The sequence below is a fragment of the Sebastes umbrosus genome, chromosome 4, assembly GCF_015220745.1.
Source record: "Sebastes umbrosus isolate fSebUmb1 chromosome 4, fSebUmb1.pri, whole genome shotgun sequence".
Taxonomy (NCBI): Eukaryota; Metazoa; Chordata; class Actinopteri; order Perciformes; family Sebastidae; genus Sebastes; species Sebastes umbrosus.
The window spans coordinates 38,666,133-38,690,797 of record NC_051272.1 but is presented as its reverse complement, the minus strand read 5'-3'; the positions used below and the strand labels follow the sequence as shown (position 1 = coordinate 38,690,797).

The 24,665-nt window shown below is 44.8% G+C and overlaps 1 protein-coding gene across 20 annotated transcripts in view; it reads right to left on the bottom strand.

Moving 5' to 3' along the window:
• Window positions 1–24,665, bottom strand: part of mical2b (microtubule associated monooxygenase, calponin and LIM domain containing 2b) — a 130,611-nt gene that overhangs the window by 100,377 nt on the left and 5,569 nt on the right. Inside the window, exon 1 of one of the 20 annotated variants that reach the window (XM_037766157.1) lies at window positions 24,195–24,359. The exons of the other annotated variants lie outside the window; for them this stretch is intronic. The gene's annotated coding sequence lies outside the window, so the exon portion shown is untranslated. Of the gene's footprint in view, window positions 1–24,194; window positions 24,360–24,665 lie in introns of those variants that run through there. 20 annotated transcript variants of the gene reach the window in all.

The following is a 24,665-nucleotide window of genomic DNA, read 5'->3' as shown; positions in this document are numbered from 1 at the left end:
TAAATATATACATACATTTGCATAAAGCAAATACTTGACAAATCCCCCTTTAAGGTACATTTAGAACAGATAAAACATGTGAGATTAATTTGTGAATAATCATAATTAAATATTTTCATAATAATCCATAATCCATTTGAAACTCTTGAAAATAGCATGACCTACCACATGACAACTGTACCTGTGTCAGTCATTAACATTTTGGGGCCTAAATCCGATATCCTCCTATTTAGCCCCTCTACTCTTAACACTCACCTCAAGCGAGTGTAAAAACTTTTTTTCACAATTGAGGAAGTTTGATCGAATTTTGCCGTTTCCATACAGATTTTCTACACTTCAAAACACAAATAAAAATATGTGAATGGAAACACAGCTAATGCCACCTTGTTCAAAGGTTGCTCCTTGATTACTACAGAAAGTCCTACTCTGTTGTTTGGTGGAAGATTAAAAATGACTGTACTTAGATTGTGATCAAATCTATCTTTACTTTAGCCTCAGAGGCCTGCAATAATGACGATGTTCATTATCCTCTGCAAAACTTAGAAATCCTATAAAGGAGAGATCACATTCCAAATGTAAGGAATGTCTGCAGCTCGCCCTGAAAATAACCTGCAGAGGTCAATGTGTTGCCTCATATAGCGTATAGAGTGTCATGTCCTGCATTCTGTACAAGGTGCCCAGGGACACACACTGCTTTCACCATAGCACACCTCTGAACACGACTACAACAACAGCCCTGCAGAGTTCAAACAGTCATTCATTAAGCTGCACATATAACAAAGATATTCCCCCCCTCCAGCTCCACTGAATGCCTGATAGGATTATGACAGAGAGCCTTTGGAGGGGTTCAGCTGAGCAGTCATGGGAGAAGTTCAAACACTGCGGCTGCAGGAATACAGACAGTCACCCAGTCACATCACACGCTAGCAGCAGCTTGGTGAGGCACAAGATGCTAAAGAAATAACCCTGAAACTACAGTACAGTCCATGTGCACAGCAGACTGTCTCCCCACTGTATAAACTGTTCCAGGCTCACAGCCCACAGCACATGAGGGAGTTCATTCACTATCACTGCCCTGTTCACAAACGTCCGGTTTCCTGGTTCCTTTGGTGATCTTATCTCATTTGAAAGACCCAGGTCATCTAATGAGGGTTTCAAAGTTTCGAGCTGAAATGCCTCCACTTCCAGTGAGTTTTCAAAGACCCACGTTCTGTACAAGCCACTGTTATCAGTTTTTCCTCCTCCCTCTCTCCCAAATCCACTGGTCTCAGGTGTTAAAGCCTAAAGCTCTGGTTCCACCCCAGGAACCTTCCCCCAGAACGAGGAACATTTTGAGGAACTCAAAAAGAAACTGCGTTTCGACCGCAGGGACCACTGTCTAAGTTAAAGGGACTGTTTGTAACTTCTTACACGTATAAATCATTGCGAGTCACTGTCCCATGCGCGCTCGCGTGTGGCTAAGCTGTTCAGACTCAGACTCCAACACAAACTACACAGAAGCACCAAAACCTCTTGGTTGTATCTAGTGAAGCCCGTCTGTTAAACAGTTTTGGCCGCGGTCGGAGGACGCGGGGGAGACCGTAGCTTTGGTCTCCAGGACCGGAGTCTCTGCTGTACTCTGCTCCTCTGCCTGCCTTCACTCACACATCGCGTTCGTTCTCAATCGCTCTCTCGCTCCACCTCTCACGTGCATGCGCGCACACTCCACACTGCAGAAGAGTTAGTTTAGCTCTGAGAATATCTAGTGAATGTACAGTGGACGTTTGTGTAGAAATAACTGCTGCAGCTCCTCCAGACCAACAGAGGTTTCCCGTGTCTTGTGAAGTGACGGGGCTCCGCGGAGAGAAACGTTATCGTCTCCGACCAAAACTCCGGTGTCTCCCCTGTTCTCTCCGGCCGCGGTCGGCAGGCTGAAGCAGGAAAAGCCAACACTAGGATCAGCATTGATTCATGGAGAGACCTTCGTCTGGTCAGCTAACATTACTGCCAAGCAGCTGAAATATAGAGTGATATTGTGCTTTTAGCTGACGTGTGTCGCCTCACTGTTTTGAGCGATGCTCGTTCATGTCTATTTAGAGCGAGCACAAGCGCGAGTGCAAGAAACTAGATGCTGACTTTCGTTGACTTAACGGCCACAGGTGTCACTGTTAACAAGACATTTCTGATTCTTACAAACAGTCCCTTTAAGTTACAGGGACTGTTTACCCTGAAAAAAGTTCCTGGTGTGGGGTAGTACTTTCTTTTTTTTTAGTTAACATTTATTTATAGACCACATAAAAGTCAAATAGGTCTGCATCTAACAGTTATTTTCATAAATGGATTAATCTGCTGATTAACTTTTCATTTTATCGGTGAGTCATTTAGTCTATAAAATGTCCTTCCTAATTTCAGTTTTATCTGAACAACAGTCCAAACCTGAAGACATCCACTTTACTGTCATAGACTAAGAAAAACAGCAAAAAATAACATTTTAGAAGCTGAAACAGGAGAATATTTTGGGCCTTGTTGCTTAAAAAATGACTTAACTTAATGATTAAAGCAGCAGTAGGCATAATGTTTTTGGCATCATTGGGCAAAAATCCCATAATAACCTTTCAGCATATTGTAATTCAAGTGTTCTGAGAGAAAACTAGACTTCTGCTCCTCCTCATGGCTCTGTTTTCAGGCTTTAGAACATCTAGCCCGGGACGGGAGACTTTGACCAATCACAGGTCATTTCAGAGAGAGAGCGTTCCTATTGGCTGTGCTCCAGCTGGGGGTAGTACTTTCTGAAAGTACCAGAACTTCCAGGGTGGAGTTTGCAGGGATGATTGTCGCTGATTGGTGAAACACACACACTGCTTCAACAGCTTCAACTTGTGTACCACTTCATTCATAAAACAAGGTTGTACTCTAGGCTTTGGTTTCCTGACTCCTTTAAAAAAAGACACAGAGAAAAAAGAGTGCGAGCGAGCTGAGCGGGCGAGAGGTAGAAGAGAGAGAGAGACGTAGCATGGCGGTGCTGTGAATGAGAGAAATAAAAGTTATTTTCTGTTGTTTCTCTGCATTAACGTTCTACTTCATCCTTACTGACCGCCAGAGGCAGTGCTTCAACACTGAATATCTTCGTCTCGCGCATGCGCAGGTCGAGTATTAATATCAACAAAGTCACGTGTGACCTCGGATGACCCTGGTTATGTTTAAGTTCCGGTGTCATCCACGAGATCAGTCCTATTTCATCTTCTCGCTAATGCAGGTTAACTACTGTGGTAGCATTAGCTTAAAAAAAGCTCCATTATCTACAACTAAATCTATTTGAGCTCGTCGCCGGTAGCCTTGTGATCACCGGTCAGAGTTGCGGAATTTCGCCCTCGAAAGGCTGCGACGAGCTGCCCATCAAACACTGCGTTTGTTCGCCGTTCGGTCCTCGACAGTGGGAACGGCGGACGCACCTATCCTGGTCATCACCAGCGTGATAAGGACCATCTTCCCATGTGTACATCACTTGGTGAGATCGATTTACATTGTTTTCTATAACGTTACTGCGTTCAGAATTAGCAGATCGCTTAGCTCAAGCTAACTTAGTGGGTACTAACGAAAGCATGTCCGCTCGGCGTTTATCGAATTGACAACGTACTGTCAGAGAGGAGAGCGTCCCCACTCCCTTCTCACTGTAACAAATACATCGTTCTTCCATTCTATTTTGCACAGTTAGCAGAGCGTTTGGCTCAAGCTAATTTAGTGAGGTGCTAACAGGAGCGTGTCCGCTCGGTGTTTGCCGATTTTGTTTTTTTGACAACGTGCTCTCTGTGTAGCGCTGGAACGTACATTGCCTTACGGTTGTTTTACAGTTAGCAGCGCGTCCTCGCTCAGGCTAACTCAGCACGATGCTAGCAACAGTTAAGAATATTGGTAACATTACTGTACGCATTGTTTACTATCAACGTTACCGCCTTCACAATAAGCAGAGTGCTCTCGCGCAGGCTAATTCTACCATTGTTTTTTTTCACAACGTTACCGCCTTCAAAATTAGCAGAGTGCTCTCACTCAGGCTAATCTGGTGGACTCAGATACTGACAGCTACTGTACTAGTGAAGAGAGTGTCCTCGCTCCCCTCTCACTACATAGACTATTTTCTGCACATTTTCTTCAGTCAGCAGAGTGCCTTCGCTTAGACTGTCTTCAACAGCCCGCAGCAACTGGCAGGGCAGAGTTTCTCCTGTGTCGTCACTATGTTTAACTCTCCTGGCTGAAATACATGTATGGCTCCTCTCCAACCTGAGGATGGCCCATGTCTCCCCCCCGGCAGGCCCAGGGGTTCCATGTCTGCCCCCCGAGGCCGTCCCCAGCCACCGGCTCGGCCTAGTGGCCACCGTGGACCTCAGCGCTCCACTGAGAGTCAGGTGTGCAGGGTTGCTACCGTAGCGACCCCGCACACTTGCCTCCAGGCAACCCCGGGCAGTGGAGCCTAACTGCCGCCCCCCAGAGCCTTCAGAGGCCGGGGGGCCCACTACTGAGGCCTTGGGGCCGGCTGTCGGTTATTTCTCCCAGCAGCAGCTCAGCTACTGGGCAGCTCACACTTCAGACCCCTGGGTGCTGTCCACCTTAACCAAGGGGTACAAACTTCAATTCCGACGCCAGCACCCAGCCTCCAGCCGGGTCATAATGACCATTATCAAAGATCCAGCAAAAGCCCTAGCCCTGAACCAGGAGTTATCCGCTCTTCTGGCCAAAGGTGCAATCGAGCCCATGGACCCCCTGTCACAGCCCGGGGGGGTTCTTCTCAAATGATTTTCTTGTCAAGAAGAAGGACGGCAGACTTCGCCCAGTCCTAGACTTGAGGGGACTCGACAAGTTCCTGAAAGTCTTGCCATTCCACATGCTGAGCACATCGGACGCTCTTCGTGCTGTCACCAGGTGGGAATGGTTCACATCCATCGACTTGAAGGATGCTTATTTCCATGTTCCCATTATACCTCACCACAGGAGGTTTCTTCATTTTGCTTTCCAAAACCGTCATTTTCAGTTCAGGGTGCTTCCATTTGGACTCTCCCACGAGTATTCACCAGGTGCGTTGCAGCAGCCCTCTCGCCCCTACAGTCACGCGGCATGAAGATCCTGCCATATCTAGACGATTGGCTGATCTGTGCGCCATTTCCGCTTCAGGCAGCCCAGGACTCGGCCCACCTTCTCTCTCACATGGCCCAGCTGGGTCTCAGGGTGAATTTGAAGAAGAGCTCTCTGAACCCCTCTCAGAGCATAACCTTTATTGGTATGGCTCTGGACACGGTCACTATGAGGGCCTGTCCGTCACTTCAGCGTGTGGATGACATCCTCCACCACTTTCACCTCTTCCATGGGGGCAGGTCATTGCCCCACATTCTGTTTCTACGCCTGCTGGGCAAACTGGCAGCTGCCTCAGCTGTCGTTCCCTTGGGCTTGCTGTCACTGCGCCCCCTACAGAGATGGTTGAACGGCCTCCACTTGGACGCCAAGTGGCACAGGCACAAGAAGATAAGGGTGTCTCAACAGTGCCTACTCGCTGTATCCCCATGGAGGGAGAGAGCGTACTTATCAAGGGGCGTGCCCATGGGCTCCATTCCATCCCGCGGAGAGACCGTCACAACAGATGCCTGCCTCTCTGGGTGGGGTGCAGTGTGGCAGAACAAGACTTCTCAGGGACAGTGGTCCGCTCAGGACCGCACAGAGCATGTCAATGTGCTGGAACTACGGGCAATGCACCTAGCACTCAAGCACTTCCTGTCATACCAGAGGGGGAAACGTGCTCGTCCGGTCAGACAACACCTCGACCGTCTTTTATATAAACCACCAAGGGCTCACCAAATCCGTGAGGTTGATGCAGGCGTCCCAGGCTCTCCTGACATGGGCAGCCCCTCGCCTGACCAGCCTACGGGCAATGTATCTACCAGGGGAACGGAACCTTGTTGCAGCTTTCCTCTCCCGTCACAAACGTCCACCAGGGGAGTGGCTCCTTCAGCCACTGGTGGTGCACAAAATATAGAGTCTCTTTGGCAGAGCAGAGGTTGATCTCTTTGCCTCGGAGATGTCAACCCACTGCCCCCTCTGGTTCTCCTTGACGGAGAAGACCAGCCCTCTAGGTCAAGATGCTCTGGCTCACACGTGGCCAGAGGGTCTCCTCTATGCCTTTCCACCGTTCTCTCTGATCCTACCAACGCTTCTCAGAGTGTTTCAGCAGGGCCGCATACTTCTCCTGGTGGCCCCCTTCTGGCCAGCATGGACATGGCTCTCACTGCTGCACAGTCTCTGCTGCGGGATGCCCTGGCGCTTCCCCAGCAGGAAAGACCTCTTATCTCAGCTGGGGGGTTGAATCTGGCATCCCGACCCCTGCCGCCTTCAGCTGTGGGTTGGAGGGGCCGACCCAATGCTGACCGATTGCATAGAGCCCGTCAGGAGGACTATTCTGAATGCCAGAGCACCGTCTCCCCGCCTGCAGTACGAGAACAGGAGGAAGTTGTTCTCTGACTGGTGTACAGTTCCGAATGAAGACCCAGTGCATTGCTATGAGCTTACTATTCTTACGTTTCTGCAGTCCCTCCTGGACAGTGGCCAGTCTCTGTCTACACTGAGGGTGTATGTGGCTGCTATTTCATCGCAACACAATAGGGTCGATAATAACACTGTGGGGAGCAACAGGCTTGTGTCTCTCTTCTTAAAAGGGGCTCTGAGGCTGCATCCCCCGAGCGCCCTGAGGGATCCTGCATGGGACTTGCCCCTGGTGTTGGACACTCTATGCCTGCCTCCGTTTGAACCTTTTGTACAGGCAGAGCTGAGGTGGCTATCGGCCAAAACTTCATTTCTGTTTCCCATCACTTCAGCAAAGCGTGTAGGCAAGCTACATGCCTTGTCTGTGAGTAATTCATGTCTGAGGTGGAACTCAGATGGCTCAGGCGTTACTTTGTGGCCAAATACAGCGTTACTCCCTAAGGTGCTGTCACGCTCACATATCAATCAGCCTATCCGGCTTGCGGGGAGGAGAAGTCAAGGCTGTTATGCCCAGTGCGGGCCCTCAGAGCCTATGTAGAAGCCACCGCGTGCATACGGCGGTCAGAGTTACTTTTTGTCTGTTACGGTGGTCCCAGGAAGGGCTGCGCTCTTTCAAAACAGCGCCTGTCCCACTGGATCGTGGAAGTCATTGCCCACGCATACAGGGTGAATGACCGTTCTCCTCTATCCGCAGTAAGGTGCCACTCTACCAGGAGTGTTTCCACATCATGGGCAATCCTGAGAGGGGTCCCCTTGGAGGACATATGTGCCGCGGCCTCATGGGCGTCACCGAGCACATTCTCCAGATACTACAGAGTCAATGTGGCCACCCCCCATTGGGCGTGGTCCTTCAGCCGAGTTCCTCTGCTTCATCTTTATGAGGTATGTACTCAAGGATTCCTCGCGACTCTGTTGTTATAAGTCATCCAGTATTGAAGCACTGCCTCTGGCGTTCAGTAAGGATGAAATAGAACGAAAGTTACGGATGTAACTACGGTTCTATGAATCCTGGATGACCGCCAGAGTTCTTAGTCAATCAGAATCTCGTGAACCCGCGAGAAGATTCTGTAGGACTGATCTCGTGGATGAAACCAGAACTTATACCTAACCAGGGTCATCCGAGGTCACACGTGACTTTGTTGATATTAATACTCGACCTGCGCATGCACGAGACGAAGATACTCAGTGTTGAAGCACTGCCTCTGGCGGTCATTCAGGATTCATAGAACCGTAGTTACATACATAACTTTCGTTCTAAAGCACAAATAAACAACCATCCTACTCTCAACACTTACTGAGACAGACGCTCTTAGTTTCATTTTCCTCTGCAGCATTTCATTCATTACATCCAACGTGCAGCAGTAGATATATGCAGCAGTAAATACATTTTATATGCAGCAGTAGATATATGCAGCAGTAAATATCGTCGCAGTGAGACAAAACCTAACGTTTTTTTTCCAGTATGTATTTTATAGTAAACAGGCGACACACTGAGCTGCAGGCTGCAGAGTGAGTTTACTGATGTGACCACCAGCAGCCCTCATCACATGTCATGTTGCTTTTTCATACGTCAGCAGACTGATTTACCTAATCTTTGTAGGTCTTTAGACCGCGGTGGAAACGCAGACAACAGTGGGCTGAAGGAACCTTTTAGTTCCATGAAAAGTAGTTCCCTACTTTAGCAGAAACCCAGCTACAGTAGATCTAATCCTTAAACATGAACAAAATCAGCCACTTGGAGGCAGCTGAAACAAGCTCGGAACACAAAATTGACCTTTTAATTTGATATGGTGAACTGTTAGCCAACAGTTACTTATTTATACATCCAGCAGTTAAGAAACAACATCATCATTCATTTATCCACCTGATGAATGTAAGTCCAATATCCACTCTCCTTTACCTCCTGTTTTGGTCTCCACCAACTCCTGAGGGAAATATCTGACTCTTTAGCTGCTAAATGCTCCGCTATGTTCACCAGCTAGTCTCTAACTGTGTCCGTTTGCCGTTTGGTTGAATGGCTTGTTGAATCACATGTTTTCTGATCTAGCAGCCCACAGAAAGAAAGACTGGTTGTCTTATTTAACAGTTTGTGGGTTGGTAGGTACTCCTGGCGTTTGGCTGGAGCTAAGCTAGGAGGGGAAATTCTAGGTGGCTGCATCTGTATGCACACAAGCACTGCAAAAGTGAGTTTTTCATGATATGTCCCCTTCAAATGATTCATTTCAACTTACTAGACAGTTAAGTAGTTGAGAATTTTGAAACTGAATGGAAACATTGAAACCAAGTGACGTTCATCCACTCTGTGAAAAGATGGTGACCAGCTTTGATGGTTCAACTAATTTCTTTGTGCAGATGAAGCAGGAAATTACCCTCAGCAATACGTGCATGCCTACAGTCACCCTGTTCACTCTCGATGGAAAAGCACCCGAACTTCCTTCATCGATGACGCTGGAAAGAAAGTCCCGACTCTCTGGGTTTCAAATTTTAGGTGAGGGGTGCTTAAATGCTCACAAATGTAAACGGACTCTTTCAAGATCTGACTGAGTAAGGCCCCGTTCACACCTGGTATTAACATGCATCCTCAGTGATCACTAGTGGACAGCTCTGAGTACAGGTATGAACACACTCAAGACGCATTGAGGACACATTGAGATCGGATCTTTCAGACCACATTCAGAGGTGGTCTGGTCCACATATGGCCACATTCTTTTAGCAGTGTGTAGTGAATGTGTCCTGGGCCACATTAAGTACCGCCTACTCATCTGATGTCCTGCTGGGATCAGCAGGTCTCTGATCTCCTCAGGTGAATAAACAGGCAGACACAAGTGCTTGTCAGCATGGAAACAGCCTCTGTGCTCTACTGTATCCTGTTGGTACAACTGTATTGTATTAAAATATATCCTGTTTATAGGCTACACATCTACAGACTATCAGACTAGGAACAGGAAGTGTATTATTATCATACTGTCGGAGATGTGTCGCTGTTTTTGTTCCGCTGCTCTGCACAGAGCTGACACACACCCACCCGCCCCCCCACTCTCTCTCCTCCCCGGCTCTCTGAAGCTCTGTACTCTGCTGTTGTCTAGCAAAAGCAGCGTTGTCAGCGACGCGGAGGCCCCAGGGACCGCCGGTACAATAACCTTTTATTTTAATGTTAATACAATGTACCTGAATTCAGGAAAATATAGGAAATTACTACTGACATTCCTGTAATATTACGTCACAACAGCTGCTGTATTTAGGGTGACCAGATCCCAACAAACCAAATGTGTGAAAAAGAGTAAGTTTGTGTGGGACAATGTGGGGCACGTTACCAAGGCTGAGAGGTCATCTATAATTTAGATATAAAGTCTATTTCTATTCTGCTCCTCATCTTGTAACATCTCGATGCTTTAATGCATCCAGAGATTGGCACGTCTCTTTATGAGCCTCACGTTTCTTGTGAGACTCACATGAACTGTGTCGCTTCATGTCGTATTCTCCCTGTTTGAAAATAAAAAATAACTTACAAATTTTACAAAAAACTTCTAAATAAATACTTCTAAGTAGTTTCCCAGTCTTTGTTGTAGCTGCTCTTCCTTTTCTTTGTGCTAGTTTCCATCATATTCCTCCTAAATCTGCAGAGTTTGGGACATTGCGATGACTCACCATTTTCTCCGCTGGGCGTAGCGTAGCAAAGACGGTGAAATATTAACCTGCACGTTGACCCACATGTGCTCAGTTTGACAGCAAACACAGCGCCGTGACGACAGCCTTCCTGCTTCCTTCACAGCTGTTGGATAAAAGACAGATTTTAAAGAAGCGTCTGTCCTGCAGCGATTTGACTCTTGAAAACTAGAGACAATGAAAATGTGGGACATCGTCTCAATATGTGGGACGTGGGACAAGGGAAAAATGCTGTGCAGTCCCTCATAAAGTGGGACACCTGGTCACCCTAGCTGTATTAGCCATTTGCTTACTACGTGTTTATTTGCATATAGAGTGGGGAAGTGAGATCACAAGTGGTCACTGGAGACGCATGTGGAGACGCATTCTAATGCCAGGTGTGAACAGACATATATAAACCTGTCCACTTGTGATGCAATCACTCAGGACGCATGTTAATACCAGGTGTGAGCAGGAACAAAAGTGTCCTTGAGTGAGACACTGAACCCCAGGTGCTCCCCGGGTGCTGCTCCTAATGCTGAGGATGGGTTAAATGTAGAGGTCACACTTCATGTACGTACCTGTATGTTCAGTATATGACCATTCTAATACAGTTTTAAGGGCTTTCAGCAGATACACTTCAACCGATTTCAGATTTTTTGGCTCTTACACTTTAAGAGGCACATCAAACTCTTTCAGTGCTTCAGATATAGCTGACGTTTCATCTGCTAGAAGGGCCTCAACTAACTGGGCTGCATACAATATCTCACATTCAAACTATTAACATGTTAAGATAATGTTCAGTGCAATCATACGTTTGAAGCCTTTTCCAGTCTGAATATAATGCTTTACCTGATATTAACCAACACATTGATTCTATATTCTATAGAACTACACAACAGACTCTCCAGTTATTTGAAGCTGATGCCGAGTGTTTGTTGGATAACATCTCTGTCAAAGTGAAGTATCAGATCCCGATCACTGGAAGCCTCACAGCCTCATTCTCACTATTACAGCCATGGAATGTGCTGCCCTCCTGGAGTTAGGAGATACTGTTACACGCACGCACGCACGCACGCACGCACGCACGCACGCACGCACGCACGCACGCACGCACGCACACGCACACACATACACACACACTGTGAAAACCTGTGGATGTGCTCCATATGCAGGCAAGCGTGCGTCATGGCAAAAGACCACGCCTGGCCGGCCCTTTCATTTGTGCCAGTCACGTATCCCACCAAACACACATGCACACCCCACTCCCCAAGAAACACACTTTCCCTTTAAGTCTTTGAGTGGCCCAGAGGGGGTCTCACATCTCTGCTACCCAACAGTGACAGTCTGGCAGCAGACAGTAGCCTCTCAATTACAAACACACACTTACTCCCTCACACACAAGCACACACCTGTAACCCTCAGACCATTCATGCCCTGCACAGATAGAATGTGTCCAAAGCTTTGTTCCTTTCCAATTAAAAACTGGACTTCATGTCAGCCATTAAGCTAATCATGTCTGCTTTAGTGAGTATATTGTAAGGGTGGAACGGTTCACAAAATTTACGGTTCGGTTCATTTCACGGTTTTGGGGTCACGGTTTTCGGTTGGGTTCGGTACATTTATGTTACAGCGAGGAGGTCATGTTCTGATCTCAACATGCTTTTCATTTATTTAGCAAAAATAAGTTAACAAATGTTTGCCTTAACAAAAGTATGGCTTATGTAAGGGACATAAACACTTCTTCATTGTTGCCGTTAGTATAAACCAGATGTGTTGCACAGTGCTCACACAGTCGCTGTTTTAGCCACCACTTTTTCCCGTCATTTTCATGGTAACACTAAATCAGTAATGCTCCCATACAGCAGAGCCAAACAATGCTGGTGGATCCTCTAACTGGACTTTATCGTGTCTACTCGCCATTTCCTTATCTGACTGACAGCCGCACTCTGCACTTCATCCGTGAAGGGGGCTAGGTCACGCTTCATCAACGCGTCATATCTTTGGGGTTCAACACGTGCGCAGTAAAATCTGGTCTGCATTCGCCGAAATTGAGCCAATAGCAACGCACGACTGCAGTTTCAGTTACACTGCGCAGGTGTTAAACCCCATACCTCAAAACCCATGTCCAACCGTGTCCCAGCGTCCTTCAATAGGCCTTGATTTGTAGTGTGACAATAAACGGGAGCCTAACTCTACATGAAAAAATACACAGTCAGCCTCATAACTTATTTCTTTTTTTTTTTTTAAAGTTATTTTTTTGGGGGCATTTTCCATTTTTATTGACAGGACAGTGGATAGAGTCTTGAAAGGGGGGAGAGAGAGAGTGGATGCGGAAAGGGCCACAGGCCGGATTCGAACCCGGGCCGCCGCGGTCAGGACCAAGCCTTAATACATGGACGCCCGCTCTACCAACTGAGCTAACCCAGGCGCCCATAACTTATTTCAAATGAACCGAACAATTCATACACGACCCGAACTGTGACTAGCGAACCGTGACTAGAGAACCGTGACTAGCGAACCGTGACTAGCGAACCCAACGGTTTGGATTTTTTTACCTGAACCGTTCCATCCCTAGTATATTGGTAAATCTAGTGGAGTATAGCCATTTACTCAAGATTGCCTCAGCAAATCAGCCCCCGAATACCTGTCCCAGATTATTCCTCCGTTTTGATCTCATCCCTATCACTAATGCCGGGTTCACACTACACCAGAATCCAGCTAATTCTGGTCCTGATTCCTCCAGACGATGGTCAGCAAAACCCAGATTATTTTAATGGTTCCAAAGATGATCTTTCCAGATGTTTCTGTGGTGTGAGGAATGTTACGAGTGTTTTTACATCCCCTGATCGTTCCAGAAGTCCATCCTGGCTGCACCGATCTCAAATGATAAATATTAAACATGTTCAGTATTTACGATCAAATATCCTGTTGTGTCCTTGGGTTTGTTCAATAATTTATAATTTGCTCATGTTGAATATTTCTGATGGGATCTCCTGTTGTGTGTGGGGAACCCCGAGAACAGACGATGATGCAGTCACGTGGGAAAGAATGACAGCCAATAGAGAACCAAGCCGTCATGGTGGCCGCGGCCAATGCATGAGCAACTTGTTGATGAGTGTGTATTTAACGTGTCTCCATGACTTCATCCATCCAGCCTTCATGAATCTTCAGTACAAAGTAAAAACTGACATCACTAATTCTTCCTGCCCGTCGTCCGCCATGTTTGTTTACACTAAAGTCACGTTTTATCGCCAGAGATTTTGTCTTAGGTTTTTCAGTCGGGCCTCTTGTTGTTGATGAATGAATCTGTTAGTGTGTTTTGGCCTTATCGTTGCTCTCCACACACTATAGTGTATAGTGTACTATATATACATTTAACACAACATGTCGTTATGTGTGGGCTCGCTCACATTTTACACATCTGTTAAGATTTAAAAAATCTTTCAGTGTGGGCCAGACTTAAAGCACAGGGAACCACAGAAAAAATTAGCTGGAAACAAGGAAATTCAAGGAATTTGTTTGTAACTAACATCCTGATTATCAGCTCAAAGACAGACTGCCCTACTTGTGCCGGGCTCCGAGGACCAGACAAGATATACTGCAATCCCCCCGGGTTCCCCCGACCCATCAGGTCAAGAGAGAAATACAGTAAAGTGTGCACTGATATGCACAGAGCTAGAAAGCTATGGGAAAGATCACGATCTCTGGAAGCTGGACTGTATATAACCACATCTGGTAGGATGCATTCTGGGAGTCTTGGTACAGGAAGTGCTTAACTTATCTCTTTCCAAATTAGTGTCTGTGTGTGTGTGTGTGTGTGTGTGTGTGTGTGTGCGTGTGTGCGTGTGCGTGCGTGTGTGCATGCTTGTGTGCATGTGTGTGTGTGGTTTGCATTCCTAGGCAAGTTTTCAGCTAAGTGGGAGATCAGCACAACACATGGAGATGTTTGATTTGTCTGATGTCTGATTTTCAGTGAATGTTTTTTCTGTTCTAAAGCAAATAATAAAATAAAATAATACTAGGGCTGTCAATCGATTCAGATATTCAATGATATGACTGTTCATAGCTAATCGCAAATTAATCACACATTATTTATCTGTTCTAAATGTCCCTTAAAGGGATTGTTTGTAACTTTTTAAGCGTATGAATGTACCGGGTCGGGACACATGCTCGCTCGCATATGCGCGTTCGCGTGTGGCCGCTGCCTCTGCTCTTCTGTCTGCTTGCCTTCACTTAGACGTGAACGCGCACTCACTCCACACTGCAGAAGAGTTAGTTTAGCTCTGAGAATATCTAGTGAATGCACAGTGGACGTTTGTGCAGAAATAACTGCTGCAGCTCCTCCAGACCAACAGAGGTTTCCCGTGTCTTGTGAAGTGACGGAGCTCCACAGAGAGAAACGTTATCGTCTCGTTACCGACCGGGTGCCGGTGTCTTCCTGTTCTCTCCGGCTGCGGGCGGAGAGAGCAGGGAGACACGCTGCAGAGCTCCGCTGCCTCAGCCTGCGCTGAGGCAGGAAAAGCCAACACTAGGATCAGATCTAAATCATGTTCATGGAGAGACCTTCGTCTGGTCAGCTAACATTACTGCCAAGCAGCTGAAATATAGAGTGATATTGTGCTTTTAGCTGACGTGTGTCGCCTCACTGTGTTGAGCGATGCTCGTTCAGGTGTATTTAGAGCGAGCAAGCGCGAGCCCGTTGCTGACTTTCGTTGACTTAACGGCCACAGGTGTCGCTGTTAACAAGCATTTCTGAAAGTTACAAATAGTCCCTTTAAAAGGGAGATTTGTCAAGTATTTAATCCTCTTATCAACATGGGAGTGGACAAATATGCTGCTTATTTATTATTGGAAATCAATGAACAACACAAAACAATGACAGATATTGTCCAGAAACCCTCACAGGTACTGCATTTAGCATAAAACAATATGCTGAAATCATAACATGGCAAACTGCAGCCCAACAGGCAACAACAGCTGTCAGTGTGCTGACTTGACTATGAGCGTTATTTAACCTCCTTCATGACCAGCTAGTATGACTTGGCTGGTACCGATGGATTCATCAGGTTTTCTAGTTTCATATGATACCAGTATCTTCACTCTAGCTTTAAAACTGAACCGCTACAACTTCAAAATCACAAGTTGCGTTAATGCGTTAAAGACATTAATGGCGTTAAAACAAATTTGCGTTAACGTGTTATTATCACGTTAACTTTGACAGCCCTAATAAATACTCACAACAGAGTCTTTCAGAACAACAGGAACGGTTGTCTTTGTGAAGGATGGACTGACTGACTAGCTGACTGGTGGATTCACTGGCTTGGTCACCCTGGTATATACTGTACATCAGACATTACCAGAGAACTGTGCTCACTTTCAGATGCACACTCTTAAACTTGCATGTAGTATATCATTGTTCATGTCTCACTCATCAAATGACATTTCAAAGAAAATGTTGCCTCCACATATAAAGTGACACGTCAACTAATTTGTACTCTTCAAATAAAAGGTTTAAATATTTTAAATTATATTTCATTGACAGTTCAACTCTTTAGCGTGCACAGTGCACACACGTCAGCTGTCTTGGGCGTTTTCAACTTGCAACTGAACTCTTAACTGCTTTCATTGTTTAAGGTTCAAGTGACAAAACAACTTATTTTAGTGCTTACTCGTCAGGTGACATTTCAACTGCTTCCCTGGCTTATACATAAATATGTCAGCTGCTTTCATCTCTTACTCATCAGCTGAAAGAAATCTTTCTATTCCAATCTGCTTTTCAGCTATTGTTGTACTGTTCTATTGTAATGTAGTTCAAAAAATGTGTGAGAAGCATTTTGTTTGGTAATTGTGAACTCTACAGTCTGATCATTAGAACAGAAACAAAGTTTCTACAGTCTGATCATTAAAGCTTCCTTGACTGTAATGACCCAATAAATGATTACACAGATTCCTGGTCATGACTCCACAGGACCTGAGGGTGCACTATACATACAGTAGTTGCTCATTTCTGTCACTCATGTACGCCTGTTAACACTGAACATCCATATAACATATATCTACTGAATGGAGGACTTGTTAATCAAGTCAGCTATTTCAATATGTTCGAGTGTCCATAATGGAGGTGTGACCTGCAACACAAGAACCTTTCAGAAGTAAGAGGATACTAGCAGCATTTAAGGATGTATTTATATATGTGACAGATACCGTCCTGTGAGATGTTAGGTCAGGTGTCAGTCCACCTGCCTACCCACTGATTGAAGTACATGCAAAGTGGATGGAAAGATGCAAGTGGACATAAAACAGAATCAAGAGAATTGACCCTTCGCTAAACCCGCCATGCATTCAACGAGAGGGTACTTCACCGCTTGAACAGCCAGTTGAGTGGAGCAGCGCGTCTCCTAGTATCCTCGCAGGACCTGGTGGACATTTAGCGCTGGATTTAACATTATAGACATGACCACTGACTATCTGTAGAACAATTTAGCCACAAATTCACAGACTGACCGTACACTGTCCAGACAGATACTTGGTTTGGACCGAGTCTTCTTTGTTAACATTTTGAGGACACAGGCAGCCATCTTGTTTAAATAAAAAAAAGACAATTGTCAATGGACAAAACTGGTTGGTGGGTTAGCATCTAAACTCGGAAAAAAAAGTTTGGATTTTAGTGTTTGGTGGATTATTTCTCTGTTGTTACAATGCTAATTGTCATTGTATTTTACATCGTTACAAAGCCTGTTTATTTACCTTCACAATGATGTCCAACTTGTAAGGATCATATATTTGTGGGATGAGCAGCACAGCTGATTATGTGGGTAGCGTCCAAGAAAAATTTGCCAAAATGCTCCGTCAATGGTAAACAGTGTATTCTCCTGTTGGTGTTGACTCTTGTTGTGAGTTGTTTGGTGGATTGGATGATTGAACTCTCTAGTAGCGGGTGGAAGATCCATACGCAGCCACAACAGCCTGGCACCTCCTCATGCTGGTCACACGTTGCTGTGGGATGGCGTTCCATTCCTCAACCAGGATTCGTAGCAGGTCAGCCAGCGTGGTTGTGTTGGTCACTCTAACACGTACAGCACGCCCAAGTTGAGGTGTGGACTCTTGGCAGGCCATTCCATTCTCTCTACTCCCACATTGTGGAGGTAGTCTGTGATAACCCTGGCTCTGTGGGGGTGAGCGTTGTCATCTTGGAGGATGAAGTTAGGTGCCAGATTGTGGAGATATGGGATCGCCTCTGGCTGCAGAATCTCATCCCGATATCTCACTGCATTGAGATGGCCTTCAATAATGACAAGCCTTGTTTTGCCAGTGAGGGAGATGCCGCCCCCCACCATGACACTGCCCCCACCAAAAGCTGTTACTCCATCGGTGCAACAATCAGCATAACAGGAGAACATACTGTTTACCATTGGCAGAGCATTTTGGCAAATTTTTCTTGGGCGCTACCCACATAATCAGCTGTGCTGCTCATCCCACAAATGCATGATCCTTACAAGTTGGACATCATTGCGAAGGTAAATAAACAGGCTTTCCAACGATGTAAAATACAATGCCAGAAATAATACACCAAACACAAATTTACAAACTTTTTTTTCCCAGCTTTATGTTATGACCAGTCGATCAAACCGCACATTGTGAGCAGTGCAAAAAAAAGTTAAATTCCAGTTTGAGTTTTCCCCCAACTGCATTTATTTAAACTGACCTCAAAATGAAAGCTGGCGAGTAACAGAAGAGCCCTGTTGGGTCAGTGATATGAAACTGTAGTGATCACTGACAGATAGCTGTTGGGTCAGTAACATGAAACTGTACTGATCACTGACAGATAGCTGTTGGGTCAGTAACATGAAACTGTACTGATCACTGACAGATAGCTGTTGGGTCAGTAACATGAAACTGTACTGATCACTGACAGATAGCTGTTGGGTCAGTGATATGGAACTGGACTGATCACTGACAGATAGCTGTTGGGTCAGTGATATGAAACTGTACTGATCACTGACAGATAGCTGTTGGGTCAGTAACATGAAACTGTACTGATCACTGACAGATAGCTGTTGGGTCAGTAACATGAAACTGTACTGATCACTGACAGATAGCTGTTGGGTCAGTAACATGAAACTGTACTGATCACTGACAGATAGCTGTTGGGTCAGTAACATGAAACTGTACTGATCACTGACAGATAGCTGTTGGGTCAGTGATATGAAACTGGACTGATCACTGACAGATAGCTGTTGGGTCAGTGATATGAAACTGTACTGATCACTGACAGATAGCTGTTGGGTCAGTGATGTGAAACTGTACTGATCACTGACAGATAGCTGTTGGGTCAGTAACATGAAACTGTACTGATCACTGACAGATAGCTGTTGGGTCAGTAACATGAAACTGTACTGATCACTGACAGATAGCTGTTGGGTCAGTAACATGAAACTGTACTGATCACTGACAGATAGCTGTTGGGTCAGTGATGTGAAACTGTACTGATCACTGACAGATAGCTGTTGGGTCAGTAACATGAAACTGTACTGATCACTGACAGATAGCTGTTGGGTCAGTAACATGAAACTGTACTGATCACTGACAGATAGCTGTTGGGTCAGTAACATGAAACTGTACTGATCACTGACAGATAGCTGTTGGGTCAGTGATATGAAACTGGACTGATCACTGACAGATAGCTGTTGGGTCAGTGATATGAAACTGTACTGATCACTGACAGATAGCTGTTGGGTCAGTGATATGAAACTGTACTGATCACTGACAGATAGCTGTTGGGTCAGTAACATGAAACCGTACTGATCACTGACAGATAGCTGTTGGGTCAGTAACATGAAACAGTACTGATCACTGACAGATAGCTGTTGGGTCAGTGATATGAAACTGGACTGATCACTGACAGATAGCTGTTGGGTCAGTAACATGAAACTGTACTGATCACTGACAGATAGCTGTTGGGTCAGTGATATGAAACTGGACTGATCACTGACAGATAGCTGTTGGGTCAGTGATATGAAACTGTACTGATCACTGACAGATAGCTGTTGGGTCAGTGATATGAAACTGGACTGATCACTGACAGATAGCTGTTGGGTCAGTGATATGAAACTGGACTGATCACTGACAGATAGCTGTTGGGTCAGTGATATGAAACTGTACTGATCACTGACAGATAGCTGTTGGGTTCTCCATTACAACCCTCACACAGACAAGGTGTTCAAAGTATTTATAATCACAGTTATAAAAAGCCATAACACAAAATATATACAGAATATTATGATGTTGTTTCTTTATATTTTGCTAAACTTTAGTACTGTTAAATCTGTGGATGAGTGTGTGTACGCGTCTGAGAGGGATCAAAGCTGAGTCAACAAGTTCCTGCCTGGAGAGAGAGAGAGAGAGAGAAAGAAAGACAGTGTGTGGAAAGGGCTCTACAGATGGACCAGTAGTGTTATAGTACACTGTAGGTCCAGAGAACACCGTTACAGATTCTTTAGTTTTGAAATGTATGGAATTTAAATGTGACCGCAGAGTGTGCAGTCTGAGCCGGCAGACGTGGAGCTCCTGAATGTGATGCTGATTATCTCCAGCGGCAGTGATTTCTTCTGAGAGAGAGAGAGAGAGAATGTGAACAGCAGGAATGTCAGCGAGCTGTAGGGTGGACCTGCTGCATCACAGACCGCTGATCACACTGCAAGATCTGGACTAAATCACCCTGAAATCCTGTTTTGAAATGAATGAGGAGCAATATCTGCTGATGAACCAGCTACAATGACAATAGATTTCACTAAGTAACAATGTTGAGTATGTGGTTTGGAAACACCCTCCTATTTAGTCCGATTTAATGTGAACACAGAGTTCAGCAGTCTGTTTCCATAATGACTCCATCAATCTTTACTTGTTGGTTTGACAAAAAGCTCTAAACATAACATACTGACCTGTCTTACAGTGGTCAGGTACCAAAGAACTGCATGTGGAAAACATTGCAATATTTTTTTTCTATATTTTAAGAGGTTAATTGAAAATTGTGTATTGGAGAATCGATACAGTATAACACAACATAATATCACGATACTCGTGTGTATCGATATTTTCTTACGCCCCTACCCCTGACGCACTGACGACAGTCTGCCCCGGTCGACAGTCGTACCATCAGCAGGTGCCCCCGTCCTTCCCCGCAGGGAGAGAAGGCACAATGAGCACTAAGTCCACGACCCCGGGAACCGTACAAATATTTTCGGTTCATTATGAAAGAATAATTAACGGGAAGCGCCGCATGACGTGTTTGAGTTAATTTGTCTTACTTGACATTGCACGTCCTGTGATGTGACTATTGCGCATGCGCACATCGCAATATGGATGCTGAAACGATATATCATGCAGCCCTGGTTTTAGTAGGGATCCACCAAACACGGAACCATGACCAATACTGGTAACTAACCCAGACATAAAGGAAAGCTGAGATTGTTAAATACAGCCGTAATACAACTTTAAATCTTCCCCTGAAATTTCAAATACTTTTATCACAAACACATCAGCTGCCATTTCAACAGCTTTCATCTTTTTACTACTACTTCATTCAGTGCTTACACTAAAGGTCTTTATACACCGGGGGACAATATGTGAAATACTCGCCTGTGAATATTTCGCATCAAAACTATTCATACCAGCAGCGATGCCAGTTACTCACTAAACATCCCTGTGTAACCTTGAGGTCTAACAGACATGTTGAACGCTTTTCATTCCTCATAAAACATCTAAAAAGCTATTTGTTAAATATTTTAAATCCAGCATTGATTACATCCATGTTTGCAGTCTTCTACTTCACTGCATTAGTCAATCCATTGCAACATTTCTTGGCACGTTGTGCACGGCATACACAATACTGTACAAGGTAGGCAGATATTTGAACATAGCCAGGCTAGCCTTCAGTCTTTATTCTATTCTATTATTTCTTTTACTCTTTGCTTTATTCTTTTCTAAGCCAATAGCCTTTTGGCTCAAGCTTCATATTTACTATACAGACATGAGCCCAGTAGGCTTATTAATCTAGTCAACTCTTGGTAAGAAAGGGAATAAGCACATTTCCCAAAATGTCAAACCATTCTTTGAAAGTACAAGAATAAAATATTCTAGTACAGTGAAACACATCCCAAGGTCTTCACAGGCTAAGCATATAATATCCAGGACATGTGGACATCCCATTTTATTAACCAAAGCCAGAGGCAGTGGCACAATCTAACAAAGATAGATCGCTTCTTGTGTGAACAAGAAATACACTCCCATGAGTTCTACAGTTTAATCAAACATCAAACTGTCAAAGATCGACCCCAAAACGGACTCTTTGCTGTTGGGCCAAAATCCCTTATCTCAAAAAAGTCAAACATAAAAAAGAAAAACAAACTGCCATTTTTCCCTTCATCACCATGTTATCCATGTTATCCGTGTTATTCTGGAGTCTGTGGTGGGTTTCTGAAGGTGGTCTAGATTATGAGGCATTAAACAATTGTGCATTTGATATTTTTTTACGACCTCTCGCAAGCAATTTTATACCAACGCATTAAAACAATATGATAATATGATGATGTAATAAATAAAAGAGTTACTACATACAGTACAACACAACTAAGCATCATGATTTATTCATTTAGTACACAGGTTCTTCACATTTCTTTAAACACTTAAATATTCAACCCTTCTTTGGTCTTTGTTAAGATTAAAACACAAAAATACTACTGATGCACAGGTGGCCGGAAGGAACAAGACCAACTGGGCTCTAAACCAGCTCAATGTAAAGACACTACTGTCTGTACATACCATGAGGTGAACAATGACTATCTCCAAGAACTCTTGACGCGGTTTTAACAGCAGTTTGTAATATAATTTATTACACGGCGTTGTTGAATACTCGATTCTGATTGGTCAATCACGGCATTCTGCGGTCTGTAATTTCTTTATAACAGACCGTTGCTATGGGCGCAGTTTGGTTTCTTTGAATACGGTTTTACTAATAAGAGCATAGTGTTGAGGCTTACCGTTGGTACAAAGGTTGTACCAAAGCATGGGGGAGTGTCCAAACGTGGTAAACACCAATAAAACCAATATGACTGTAAAAGGAAAGGTTTAGAAACAAGGCCTAAATCAGTAGCATTACTACACGCTTTGTAATGATATTAATTGTTTGTATTGATAAGGAACAATAGAAATGTGACTAAAAGTAACTGAACACTGAACAGTTAGCTGCATTTGCTCACTGGCCTCAGAGCATAGCAGCAACTTTGATTAAAGATTTGAGCCATTTGTGTCATATTCAACCACAATAACTCCTCTCCTGCACCCCCCGTACCTCTACTGCACATACAGACATGCCAACAATGGCTGCCAACACAGCTACAGCCATACACTGGACTTCATGTACCTTTTAGCTCATATATACAGGAATATAATGTATATAAATATATACAGTAATACATCAGTATCGGTGCATCCCTACTTATGAGTGAGAATGTGAGTCAGGTGGGCCTCACTCAGCCCCTCTAACAACACAGAGTACAGAAGCTTGGCTTGAATAATACAAAACCCTACTGTATGTTTGCTTGTAATGGTGCATGTGAGCCCTGCAATCAAACCCTTAATCCTCACAATATTAACACCACACGTTGTAGAGGTTTGGGGCTGGATTAGGCCTACCATTAGCTAGCAGCTGTGACATTATATCCCATAAAGTATGTCCACGTTGCACACCAACTGGATGATTGGACAATTACATTGAATTTCAGGGTGAATTTAGAAGCCAAACACTTTTTGTATGTGCCTAATATCAGCACCTGTAGATACAACAGCTCTGCAGTAATCCCTCTATAATGTTCACATTTTGTTGATACTGTAATGAACAAGTACAAAAACTTTACTAGATATACTGTACATACGTATTAATAGTCCAGCCCTCATGGGTGGTTGTGCTACTGCCTTGCAGTGCAATAGACTGTCCAGACTTGGTTTGGATTAAATTTAAGACCCCGTTTTTAAATTTAAGACCCCGTTTTTAAATTTAAGACCTTTGGACTGCTGGTGTACAACCTGTTAGCCGGGCCACTGGCCACAAGGGTCTCAATGTTTACAGACTGCAGCTCAAACATGCACACCCTAAACCCTCCAACTTTAATAGAAAAGAGGAGCATTTAAATGTAAAGTCAAATCAACTCTATTAAAACACAGCAGATGGCAGAGATACCAATAAATAAAAGGAAAGTAAAGTACAGTAGACTAAATAAAAGTGTTGTCATGACGATAGTATTGAAATCCTAAATATCTGGATACCGATACTGACGATGCCACGCAAAAACCTAAAACATCAGAAAAAGTAATGATAGATGACAGAACATAGAATTTAAAATGATTTTTTTTTTATTAAAGATAGAGTTGACGATGTTGGAAAGCTAGCATAATTTCAGGAGCTCCTTCTAACCCCCCCCCCCCCCCCCCCCCCCACCTCGGGGCTCCTTCCAAGGCAACGCCCCCCCGCCCTTCCCCCCACCCCCCCCCCCCCCCACACACACACACACACACACACACACATGCACGAGCACCGCCGCATCGTAACTACTTCACAGACACAGAGCGGAGAGAAGACCTCAACTCAACAACGCTACCTCATGACCAGTAACCGCGGCAGTGCTACTGCAGGGCTGACTTTTCTTTTCCATTCTCCAGGAAACGTGCGGCGGCGCGCTTTGAGTTCAGGCCGGTGCACGTCAAGGTTAGAGTACGAACAGGGAGGCTGGGAGGCGTCTGATTGGTTCTTTCCAAGCGGATCTCGAGGCAGTGATTGGTAGACGTTTTTACAGGATTACAGCAGCTACAGATGACGGCTCTTTTCCGCTCTTCATCAGAGCTCATCAGTAATGGATCGCTGACGGGGGGGTAAAGACCATTTCAACCAATAGAACAGATAGTGGAGACTGGAGAACATCGTCAACCCTGCCTTTAAATTTAAAAAAAAATGTTTTGCCCAATAATACCAAAATGGAACTGCTTACCCCAGCTTTAACTGAAATGTCCTTCTAGGACCCATTTCAATCATCCTGCAACTCAAACTTTGGTTCTCAACCCAACCTTTGGAAAGTCCTCTGACATAGTGGAGCTCAACTTGGCCTTTCTCATCTGACAGCAGCCCACTGGTCAGCCAGAGACACTCTGCTCCCTGGTGTATTTTTGTCTTGGGCTGATATATGCAGTGACACCCCCTTATAAGTCAACCACCCATTCCAGGAAGTGACAGCTTGATTTTTCCCCCCACAAGCATTATAGAACAGATAAGCAGGAAACGCCAACATGAAATGGTCAGAGATTAACATCTTGAGGGTTGGCTGCTGAGCAGTAGGAAGTGAAGATCAAAGCAGAAATGAAAAAATAACGCTCCAAAGCTAAGCTGAATTTTGAGGATGGATGGCTTTCCTAGCTAGATTGACAATAAGGGGGTTTCTGAGCAGTTTACACAACACAAGTGC